At 44.6% G+C, this 9,758-nt stretch overlaps 1 long non-coding RNA gene across 1 annotated transcript; it reads right to left on the bottom strand.

Annotated features, from left to right (window-relative positions):
- Positions 1 to 272: 272 nt before the first annotated feature.
- On the bottom strand, positions 273 to 8,216 carry LOC309521224. The gene is made up of 3 exons (XR_014214581.1): positions 8,039 to 8,216; positions 3,818 to 3,928; positions 273 to 671 (listed from the first exon to the last, which is right to left on the bottom strand). It is a non-coding gene; the product is annotated as an uncharacterized lncRNA (long non-coding RNA).
- Positions 8,217 to 9,758: the final 1,542 nt, after the last annotated feature.

Raw genomic sequence — 9,758 nt, 5'->3', positions numbered from 1 at the left:
CCCTTCATGTTCTGAAACAATGTGTGAAGCAATAGGCAGCCATCCTTCAAAATCCACACTTCTCTGAATATTGTTGTTGTTGTTGTTGTTGTTGTTACTATTATTATCATTATTATTATTAGGTGACAGCAGCCATAAAATTAAAAGACGCCTGCTTCTTGGGAGAAAAGCAATGACAAACCTAAACAGCATCTTAAAAAGCAAAGACATCACCTTGCTAACAAAGATCCATATAGTTAAAGCTGTGGTTTTCCCAGTAGTGATGTATGGAAGTGAAAGCTGGACCATAAAGAAGGCTAATCGCCAAAGAATTGATGCTTTTGAATTATGGTGCTGGAGGAGACTCTTGAGAGTCCCATGGACTGCAAGAAGATCAAACCTCTCCATTCTTAAGGAAATCAGCCCTGAGTGCTCACTGGAAGACAGATCGTGAAGCTGAGGCTCCAATACTTTGGCCACCTCATGAGAAGAGAAGACTCCCTGGAAAAGACCCTGATGTTGGGAAAGATGGAGGGCATAAGGAGAAGGGGACCACAGAGGACAAGATGGTTGGATAGTGTTCTCAAAGCTACCAGCATGAGTTTGACCAAACTGCGGGAGGCAGTGGAAGACAGGAGTGCCTGGAATGCTCTGGTCCATGGGGTCACGAAGCGTCGGACACGACTAAATGACTAAACAATAACAAATTATTATTATTATTATTAACCACCCTTCACAGAGGAGGTTAAATGAGAGTCTGCGCCCACCTGCTGAGAATCCTTGGTAAGATGGTAGATGGTTCAGGGATGCAGACTCAAATCAAAACAAAGAGCGCCATCTTCACTGCTCTAACTTGCCCGGAGTTGTGAAATACCTTCAAGGCATCCCTGCCTTGTCTGGTGTGGAATGCATCACTCACTAGGAAGTCTTGAGATGCTCAATTATCAGAACCACACCTTGTGCCATCATCTGACAGACAGACATTCATCCTTCCTTCAGCACCTAATTTAATTTAGTCAAGGTGAATCCTGCTCTGCTGTTGAACTCTCTCCTGGGCTAATCTATTAACAATGTGTTACAGTCTGTGCAAATCTGTCTGGCATGTCTCTCAGCACACTTTTTCCTCCTTTTATTCCTTCCCTTCCGTTACTTCCTAATCACCCCTGGAAGGCAAACCAGCTCTCCAGCTATCCCCATAATAAATACCTATTAGGAGGATGTCAGCTCCAACCCACCCACCACCAGCGTCCCCTGGGAGTTCTCTTGCCTTTTGACATGTCAGAAATATAGCAAGTGGAGAGACTGGAGAGATAGAAAATGCGATGCCCTCCAGCTCCAGACATTGGTAGACTCCAACAAACTTACAGGTGTGTGGACTGCAAAGTGCATGCCCAAGATCAGCCTTCCCAAATACGGGGGGCCCCAGGTGTTGTTGGGGGGGGTTCCCTTTTGGGTTTAAGTATGGAGGCTCAAATTCCCAGTCGGTCAGATTTTATTCAATAATACATTACAGGACAAAGCCCAGAGCGTCTGCAAATTAGGACACATGTCCTAATTAGGACACATGCTATATTGGTAAAATATGCATCGTCTTGGCTGTTTCTTGCTCTCTCCAGTCACCTCCTGCCATCCCCACCATCTCTCACCCAACCACATTCCTTGGAAACACTCAACTCAATTTTTTTTAAAAAAAAAATTTATACATTTCAAATTTATACATTTCACTAATTTTATACATTTCACTGATTTTACAATCATTTTGACATTTCAAAACTTAACTTCCTTCCCCCTCTTTCTATGGATCCTTAAATTTATTTTTTATATCTTCTGCATATCCAAATTAACTTAATTTGCTCATTTATTCATCTTCTTTAAATATATACTCTTATAAAACTGCAGGTTATTACATTAATCCTGGCAATGTTTTTATCTGTTTATAATATATCTGTAAATATTCAATAAACCATTTCCATTCCTTTATTCAAAATTGTTTTCTTGATTTCTTTTTCTTCCAGTAAGTTTTGCCATTTCTGCACATTCCGTAAGTTTTTGTATCCATTCTTCCTTTGCTGGGACTTCTGCTTCTTTCCATTTTGGGGCAACTCAACTCAAGTTTTTTTACTGTATGTGCAAAGCCCTCCTTGCACCTTATCTGGAGCTGGTTTTTCACTATAACATTCAGCTGTTTGGTCACCCCTTAACTGATTCTTACCAGTTTTGTAGTCAATTCATATTCTTTCTTATGTGACGCTGGCCTCACCGATAATAGAAAATCCACCACCGTTTTGCTTGACTAGATCTTCCATCAGCCCCGGTCAACATAGCTAATGGTTAGGGATGATGAAAGCTGTAGTCTAGCAACATCTGGGGGGATACAGGTTCTGCATATCTGTCCTAAAGAATTTTTGAAAAGAGCCAGGTGAGTTTCCTTTTGGATGAAAGTTCTCAGGGTGCGAGCGCACAGTAACTCCTCTCTCTGGTCGCTACCCATCTACCGTATTTTTCGCTCTATAACACGCACCAGACCATAACACGCACGTAGTTTTTAGAGGAGGAAAACAAGGAAAAAATATTCTAAACGAAATAGTGGATATATGATTTTTGTGGTTCATGCTGTGGCCACAGACATGTGATCTGACAGTGAGTTTGGAGTAGCCCAATGCAAAAATCCTGAGGATCCATGTGGATCCATGCTTTGTAACCACGGAGGAGGGAAGGAAGGGGAACCATGGATCCTCTGCTCACGACCGCAGCAGATCCCCCCCCCCGCCACCCGCAGGCATTCGCTCCATAACACGCACAGACATTTCCCCTTACTTTCTAGGAGGAAAAAAGCGAGTGTTATGGTGCAAAAAATACGGTAACTCAGTTGGCAAGGACACCCAGAAAAGGACTTCTAAAGAAAGTTTCACCCACTAGCTGGGTTCCTTCAACAGCAAGCATATGATATCTGTGCCTTGATTGATTGATTGATTGATTGATTGATTGATTGATTGATTAGATTTATTGCGGCCATTGGCCCATATCGAAACAATACATCAGAATTTATCCATAAACAACATACATCGAAGACCATCCACGACCTGAGATATCTGTGCCTTTACAAATCAACTTGGTCCCGGAAAATAGGGAGCATTGCTAAACTGTGTTTAAAGGAAGAGCTGAAGCTTGGCTTGATATTTACAGTCCAGCATTTCTGGTGAAACAATTTAAAAATGGTGTGCAATAAAATACTTCAGAACAAAAATAAAGCAAGCAAGAAGTCACGAAATGAACAGCAATAAAACAGCAGCTGTTGAAATATTTGGCAGATCAGACTGGCGGTGAGCTGTTCAATCATGGAAGAGGCTTGTGGACTCTCCCTCCTTGGAGGTTTTTAAGCAGAGATTGGGTGGCCATCTGTCAGAGATTCTTTAGCTCTGATTCCTGCATTGCAGGGGGTTGGACTAGATGACCCCTTTGGTCCCCTCCAACTCTCCAGTTCTGTATGATTCTGTCTTCTTAGGCAGCATGCTGTGCTTTTGTCCACACACACATACCAGCCGCTGCTGCTGCTGCTGCCTCAGATCAGCTGATCACAAATACAGCTTCTACATTACCAAAAGAATTCCGCTGAGCTCTGGAACTAGCCCCTTGAACCAGACATTGAAATCCCCCACTAAGGCTACTGGGATACATACAGCCGGGTCTTAATTCTACTGGATCTGCAGCAAAGCGCCACAAGCTAAGCTTTCCTTGGAAAACTGAAAGAAATAAGTGCAGGTGGGGAGAAGAAAAGCCCAGGCTTGTGATTTCAAAAGGCAGGAGTTGAAAACACACGCCATCCTGCCAATCCTACCTTTTATCCTCGCTTGATACAAGTTAAACATACTTAAGCCTTCTCCACTTTCCTGCAGTCAAGCTCCCAGCGCAAAGTTCAATTACTCCAGCAGCATAGACCAGCCGGCAGCTAGAGGAAGAGAGGAACAGGAAAGGAGAGAGAGAGAGAGAGAGCACTAAGCCCAATTGCTCTCAAATAAGCATTTCACCCTTTGCCGACATCCTGCTTCCCCACGGTGCCGAATTAAAATGTAGAAAGCATCCATAAATTGCAAATGTAATTCACCCCTGTCAGAGACGCGGGTTTCCATTCACTCATCTGAGCTATCTTCCGCCAGAAAAAAAATTAATGCAGTTAACTTTTGCTGGATATTTCAGTTCATATAAAATGAGGTCAAAGCAACAGGCCCCACCCTGGCTAAACCCAGCTCTGACAGCAAGCTTGGCACAAAATAACCCTTTGCTGGGGTCCAGGCAGTGTTTCAGGGCTCATTCAGACTTCCCCTTGTCCCACTGCTTCCCCCCTTCCTGGGGGAAACCGCTCTTTAGCACTCAGTCGGAGCAAACGGCAATTAGGATTTTCTCCGGATTGACGTTTGCTCTGATTTAGCACTAAAGAGTGGGTTTTCCCTGGAAAAAGAGTAGGGCAAAGAGGAAATTGTTTCAGATCCAAATTTCTAGGCACAGGGCAAGCCGGTAGATGAGGCAGTGTTGTTAGTGGGTCTCAGAGAAGACCCATTAACGGGCCCAAGTTAGTCATGGTTTTTTTTTTGTTTCAGTGGGCCTACTCTGACTCACACCTGGATACAACCCTTACATGCAGAGCCAACCCAAGGCATTTCTCTGCCAGAGGTGAAAAACAAGATGGCATCTCCTTCTATTCCATGTACAGAACCTGACTAGACTGACAGTGAAAACTTTGACACCTCACTGTACCTGAGAGCAACATGGGTTGCCAGTTAACTACCTAAAATACTGCCTTCCACAATATCAACCATCTTGGGTCCTGCAATTAGGAGGGGAGGCTGGTTTGTAGTGCTATAAGTAGTTGGGTGCTGTCCAGTGGCGCTGATTCACAACAGGGCCTTATTGGGGGTGGGACCCCGCTCGTGGAATGCCCTTCCCAGCGAAGTGCACCTGTCTCCCTCCTTATTTAATATCCAGGAGAATTTCGAAACATTACTGTTCACCCAGACATTTGATGGCTCAATGATACTGTTCCAAGCCCCAGTGAAATATTTGCTGTGAGGGTATTGTTTTCTTCAATTGTATTGCTTTGCTGCTCTATAGTGTGCTGCCAAGAGCTCCCTTGAGAGGAAAGGCAGGCTAAAAATATATATTATTACAGTGGTACCTCTGGTTACGTACTTAATTCGTTCCGGAGGTCCATTCTAACCTGAAACTGTTCTTAACCTGAAGCACCACTTTAGCTAATGGGGCCTCCTGCTGCTGCAGCGCCACCGGAGCACGATTTCTGTTCTCATCTTGAAGCAAAGTTCTTAACCTGAGGTAATATTTCTGGGTTAGCGGAATCTGTAACCTGAAGCGTATGTAACCTGAAGCATCTGTAACCCGAGGTGCCACTGTATTATTACTATTATTATTATTATTATTATTATTATTATTATTATTATTATTAAATAATAATACAGATTATTAAAAATAATAATACAGGGGTCAGCAAACTTTTTCAGCAGGGGGCCTGTCCACTGTCCCTCAGACCTTGGGGGGGGCAGAATATATTTGAGGGGGGATGAATTCCTATGCCCCACAAATAACCCAGAGATGCATTTTAAATAAAAGGACACATTCTACTCATGTAAAAACACACTGATTCGTGGGCCATCCATGGGCCAGATTTAGAAGGCAACTGAGCCACATCCGGCCCCTGGGCCATAGTTGTCAACTTTTCCCCTTTCTTGCGAGGAATCCTATTCGGAATAAGGAATTTCCCTTTAAAAAAGGGAAACGTTGACAGCTATGCCCTGGGCCTTAGTTTGCCTACCTGTGGATAAGGGGGTGCAGAACAGGCTCTGTGGCACACATTTATGCCTCCCATCATCCTTGCTGCTGTTTCTCACCACCACCAGCATCTGCTGCCATAGGCAACCACCTCACTCTGCCTAACGGCAGGATCAGTCCTACTTAAGAAGAGAACCAGTGAACACAAGGGGATTCCCCCCCCCCCCGGGTGGTTTTAAACCCAAATCCCACTTCCGAAACGGGAAATGAGCCCCCATTTGGGGAGAAAACATGTTCCATTCATAGTGGAGAACTGATGGGTACAGAAAGGATCATAGGTGCCAACTCCCTGATGCCCTGGGTGCCCAAGCACCCACAAAATTCCTCATGAAGGGGCCGTGCACCCACAAATTTCAGGGCCATGAACGCTGCACGGCACCCATGGCTCTGGGCACCCACGGTGGCGGGGCCAAGTTGGCACTCCTGGAAAGGGTTAAACATCCCATCTTGCCCAACCTTCGCTGCCCCACATGTTCCCATTTTATGGTCCCATTTACAGGATAGGGAGCTGTATTCATGGTCCCATTTACAGGATAGGGACCATGATTTTGCTAGTTGTGAGGTCTAAATCTACTCTCAGGCAGCCGTAGGTTCAAGTCTGGTGTTTTGTTTTTTACAAAGAAAGAAGAAAATGAAAGAAATTTAAACTACCACCTTTTGGGGAATGGAAGGGAAAGATAGGATTTATTACTTTTTAACAAGTGCTGTAGAAAATCCATTTCATGAATTTATAAGGGAGGTGGGGAAGGGGAGAGGTGGCGGTGGAAGGGGGGGTGGAGTTGTCAGTTCAATAAATTCTCCCCGACTGCTCCTTTGAAGCGAGTGGATTTGGGCCTCTGGATGTCATCGCACAGGCTTTTATCCAAACGAGCTATGTGTTTTCAATGGAATGACTTAAAAACACCTCAAGGCAAAAGAAGGGGGGGGAGAGAGAGAGATGGATGGGAGAAGCAGAGCCTGACAAAAAGACAAGGCGATCACGTTGACACGTTTTTTTGAACTCCTCAGCTGAAAGGGTTTAAAATAAATAATTATTTTTTTCCATTTTTAAAAATTACATTCCCTCGAAAGCAGGCCCACAATTTTAGTATGCAGCATTTGCTAATTATGACAACACTGATGGCAGACCGAATTATATATGTGGCTAATGTGTCACTACATCTTGGTCCCTCGTAGAGATGGATCTCCATATTCCCATCCTATAATGGTTTCATTTTTATTACTGTTATTCATTCATTCATTCATTCATTCATTCATTAGCCGCTTACTACAAAAAGTCTCAGAGTGACTTACAGTTTTAAAAGCATGCACGATATAAGTTTTAAAATACATTATTATTATTATTATTATTATTATTATTATTATTATTATTATTACACTTACATGCCAAAATGGCTTCTAAGAGGTTTATCCTTTAGCCAAAAAAGGCTCTCAAAGTGGCTGACAAAAATGAGTTCTAATGCGACCCCTATTCTCAGGCTCACAATCTAAGAAGCCATGGCACTCGAGGAAAAAACAATAGGTGGGAAGAAGGGAAAGCAAGTTCAAGCACATGTCCTTAAATCTATAGTTCTACAAGTCACAGCCTGTGTCAGTGGTGGTTCTAGCCATCTTGCTTTTGATAAAGAGAAGTCCCTTCCGTAAAGCCCTCTTCCTCCTCCAGATAGATTCAAGAGAAGAGTTGGGGACAGCGTCCAGGCTAGAAGAAGAAGAAGAGGAGGAGGAGGAGGAGGAGGAGGAGGAGGAGTTTGGATTTGATATCCTGCCTTTCACTCCCCTTCAGGAGTCTCAAAGCGGCTAACATTCTCCTTTCCCTTCCTCCCCCACAACAAACACTCTGTGAGGTGAGTGGGGCTGAGAGACTTCAGAGAAGTGTGACTGGCCCAAGGTCACCCAGCAGCTGCATGTGGAGGAGCGGAGACGCGAACCCGGTTCACCAGATTACGAGACTACCGCTCTTAACCACTACACCACACTGGCTAGGAAAAACCAAGGAAGTTCCTGCCATACATTACTTCCCTCAGGCAGCAAACAGCAGGGACAGCCCTGCTTAAAGTGGAGTCTGGCCCCTGAGACACACTGCCCAATGGTAGGGCCAGCACTAATTGCAAAGGATGCAGTAGACACCCAAGCAAGCGCCACCATCTTTTTTCTTTTTTCTTTTTTGCTGCACGGACCATAAGTATCAACTAAACAAAACAGGCATCCATGACAATACCTGATGAAATTACACCGATCTTGCCTTTCTCTCTTTCCCAACTTCTTTTACTATTTTGTCAGGAGAACAGCCTCCAAAAGCATCCCTCTCAATCACAACACAAATTTCGGAGCAATCAAAATATCAATCAATCACACACTGCATCTTTATCGCAGCTGTTAACGCGAACAATTGGAGAGCAGACAGACTCCTGGAGGAAAAGATTGGAAAAGCAGCGCCTGTTATGTATTCAGTGGTCTGTGTTTGCCTGAGTTTGAGTCTAGATTAAGGATTCTGACCCCTCGTGTTCTGATTCAATACATGATATCCAACCAGAGAACATTTCAGGATTTGGGCCACTGCCATTGGCCCTTAATCTCTGAGTCATGATTCGCAGCTTGGAAGTTTAGACAGCCAGTCACGTTGGGAGTGGGAGTGGCCGAGGCCTTCAGAAATATACAGTGGTGTCTTGGTTTGCATACTTTTAAATTACAAACATGTCAAACCCAGAAGTGTGTGTCCCGGTTTGCAACCTTTTTTTGGATTACAACCCATTTTTTTTGGATTACGAAAAAAAATGGGGGGAGGCCCCATTGGTGAAAGCGCACCTTGGGTTACAACCTGTTTTGGTTTACAAATGGACCTCTGGAACAGATTATGGTTGTAAACCAAGATAAAAGGTAAAGGTAAAGGGACCCCTGACCGTTAAGTCGAGTCGTGGCCGACTCTGGGGTTGCGGCGCTCATCTCGCTTTACTGGCCAAGGGAGCCGGCATTCACTTCCAGGTCATGTGGCCAGCATGACTAAGCCTCTTCTGGCAAACCAGAGCAGTGCATGGAAACGCCATTTACCTTCCCGCCAGAGCGGTACCTATTTATCTACTTGCACTTTGACGTGCTTTTGAACTGCTAGGTTGGCAGGAGCAGGGACCGAGCAACGGGAGCTCACCCTGTTGTGGGGATTTGAACCGCCGACCTTCTGATCGGCAAGCCCTAGGCTCTGTGGTTTAACCCACAGCGCCACCGGCGTTCCTCGTAAACCAAGGTACCACTGTATATAAGCAGTTGCTTTGCCCCTGCTGTCCAGTTCTGTTAGTTCAATAAAGGTTCTTGCTGTTATCTCTGTGTCTTGCCTCCTGGGACACTTCAGCACCCATCTCTGAGATTGTATCTTCCATCTAGTTCAGTATCCTGTGCTCACAGTGGCCGGCCAGATGACTATGGGAAGCCTGCCCAAAGGACCTTGCAACACACTTGTGGTTCCTAGCAACTGGTATTCGGAGACATACTGCCTCCAAGAGTGGAGGAAGAACATAACCACCACAACTAGGAGCAACTGGTAGCCAATGTCTGGATATAGCCTGCAGGCTTTCACTACTGCTGGATCATTTTCACAGGAGTAAACCAGGGACCTTCTGCAAGGTATGCATATGCCCTGCAATTGAACTATAATAATAATAATAATAATAATAATAATAATAATAATAATAATAATTTATTATTTGTACCCCGCCCATCTGGCTTTCCCCAGCCACTCTGGGCGGCTTCCACAGAAACCAAAAAACACTAAAATATCATACATTAAAAGCTTCCCTGAATAGGGCCGCCTTAAGATGTCTTCTGAATGTCAGGTAGTTGTCCATCACCTTGACATCCGATGGGAGGGCATTCCACAGGGCGGGCACCACCACCGAAAAGGCCCTCTGCCTGGTTCCCTGTAGCTTCGCTTCTCGCAATGAGGG

This window comes from Podarcis vaucheri (genome assembly GCF_965113315.1).
Source record: "Podarcis vaucheri genome assembly, chromosome: 16".
Taxonomy (NCBI): domain Eukaryota; kingdom Metazoa; phylum Chordata; class Lepidosauria; order Squamata; family Lacertidae; genus Podarcis; species Podarcis vaucheri.
Note: the sequence above shows the minus strand (reverse complement) of the source record. Positions and strands in the feature narration are given on the sequence as shown.